Genomic DNA, 2,847 nt, shown 5'->3' with positions numbered 1-2,847 from the left:
ACATCCATCTCTGTTGCCATGACCATTTTGTTCATGTGCTCATTGGACAATGACAGGGATAGCTGGAGAAAGGCTGTCCACAGAACGAGTCGTACATTCTACTTCATTACTGAACTCATCCTCTGCTGAAATCACCTTTTGATGAGGATTTACATGAGGCACAAGTATCTTCACATCCTTTGCTCATTTGGAGTGATCTGTCCACATATTTCTTCCCCAAATGTCTTTCCCATCAATTTTCCAAACATGCTCCTTCCAAGTCCCTGACCATCCAGCCAAACCATTGGCTACAGCCCACAAATCAGTATATAATCGCACTTCTGGCCATTTCTCCTTCCAAGCAAAATGCACAACCATGTGCACGGCCCGGAGTTCTGCCCACTGTGAGGACTTTCCTTCCCCAGTGTCCTTCAGGGTTGTTCCAGAAATTGGCTGTAATGCTACAGCCTTCCACTTCTGAGTAGTGCCTGCATAGTGTGCAGAACCATCTATAAACCAAGCCCTAGTCTTCTCTAACTCAGTCAACTGATCATAGGGCACACCCCATGAAGCCACAGGTATATGCTTGAGAGCAGATGGCAGTGGAACAGGAGTAGGAGCCATAGGCATTTGGGCAACTTCTTCATGTAACTTGTTTGTGCCCTCTGGGCCTGCTCGGGCATGGTCAAGTATATAACACCTTCGTTTGATTATGGATTGTTGTTGTGCATGTCCTATTTTATGGCTTGATGGGTGAGATAACACCCAGCTCATGATGGGCAGCTCAGGACCCATGGTATCTTGGTGGCTCATTGTCAAACATTCAGTTTCCAATAAGGCCCAATAGCAGACTAAGATCTGTTTCTCAGGAGAGTAGCCGTCTGCAGATGAAGATAGTACTTTGTTCCAAAATCATAACAGCCTCTGCTCTGAGTCCCCTATGGGGGTCTGTCAGAAACTCCAAGTGGCATCTGTACCTGCCACTGTCCCCTAAAGCAGCATTTGGTCTCCGGACCATATGGTCCAAGTGTCAGAGCAGCCAGAACAACAGCCTGGACCTGCTGAAGAACGTTTTCCTGTTCCAGTCCCAACTCAAAGCTGCCTTCTGAGTCACTTGATGGGTTGTAGTAGCACACCTTGGTGAGGAGATGCTGAGTCCAGAATCTGAAGAGGCCCACTAAGAGTTGTGTTTCTTTCTTGTTGAAGGGAGGGGCCAGGTGCAACAACTTATCCTTCACCTTAGAAGGAATGTCTCTGCACGCATTGGTTATTTTGTATTAGTTACTTTTCTGTTTCTATGATAACACACCATGACTAAGGGTACTTATAGAAAGAAGAGTTTGCTTGAGCTTACTGTTCCAGGTTCTAGAAGGATCAGAGTCTGAAGGGGCAGGGAGGCATGGTGAAAAGACTGAAGCAGGAGGAGAAGGTAACGTGGTCACGTCTTCAAGCAGGTATAAGAAGCAGAAGGTGACTAGAAATCCAGCAAAGCTTGGGCAGTCTCAGAGCCTACCACCCCCCAGGAATGCATTTTCTCCAGCAAAGCCACACCTCCTAACCTTCCAAAACAGCACCACCACTAACTGTCCCCACAAAAATGTCCAAATACCTGGAGCCCTTGTAGGACATTTTCATTCAAACCACCACACCGAGCGATTGCATTCATGAAATGCACATTCTAATAGGACCTAGCAAAAGCTCTCTCAAGGTTACTATAGAAACCGTATCGGCTAGTATGCTGATTATGTCACTAATTGCTGTTTGGCCATCTTAGAACTCTGTCTGCTTAAGGACTGCACTGTATGGACCACACTCTGTATGTCTGTTTTCACTTTCAGTTGCGGTTTTGATGTAGAACCTGGTGGATTATTAAGGAAAATATGGATTTTAATCCTTGACTTTTCTCTGTGTCTGCCAGCAGAGTTCAACTGACAAGTATGTGGTTAGAAACCTAACACAGCTAGTTGGAACCAGTTTCCTTCTGTCCTGAGGAAACTTTTTCAACTCTGTCTCACACAGTTCTACAATAATTTTCAGACAGAGGGTTGTGTTTTAGAGTTTTTTGATTTTTTGATTGAATTTTTGTGTATCTCATACAGAACATCTTAATCATCTTTATACCTGCTTCTCCATCGGCACCCTCCCACAGCCCCCCACCCCCAGCTCCACCCCCACCAAGGATTTCATGCATTCTGACACTTATGTTAAGGTTGATCAAATCAAGTTAGTGCCCCCTGACGCCCTTCAGTGCATGTTCATCAACTGGGGTCTAGTCAGCCTGTCTAGAGTCACTACCTGAAAGAAGATCAGCTCTTCCTCACTTAGCAGTGATCAGTAGTTCTCTGGCTAAGATTGGGACCTGCTGTGCTCTTTCATGTTTCTGTGCTGGGTTTTTGGGCGCTTGTGTTTCTAGTTCTAGTGTATCCTGTCACCATTGTTGTAAGTTCCTATGTACACGGCTCCAGGAACCTGGAGGAACCTTTCATCCATGTGGTCGTGCACCTCCTCCCCTGGCTCTTACAATCATTCTGCCCCTCTTCCACAACGTCCCCGAGCCCTGGATGGGCAAAGTTTAATACTGGATTCCTGTCCAAGCACCCTCTGTAGAATCTTATTCTCTATGCTTTGGCCATTTGTGGCCCTTAGTGTTCATTGTCCTCTGTTGTACTAGGGAGCTTCACTGAGGAGAGTTGAAAGATGCATTAGAATTCTCTCTACCTCTAGGTGTAGAGATTCCATTGTAGAAGTGTCACATAGGAATGAGCATTTCACAGACACTTAATCCAGACAGAGGATTTTTTTAACATTTGTTTTCTTTCTAAATTTATAATAATTTGCCTGATTTTGAGACTCTGCTGATAGACAATC

Source organism: Nannospalax galili, unplaced genomic scaffold, assembly GCF_000622305.1.
Source record: "Nannospalax galili isolate Female #2095 unplaced genomic scaffold, S.galili_v1.0 scaffold860, whole genome shotgun sequence".
NCBI lineage: Eukaryota > Metazoa > Chordata > Mammalia > Rodentia > Spalacidae > Nannospalax > Nannospalax galili.
Note: the sequence above shows the minus strand (reverse complement) of the source record.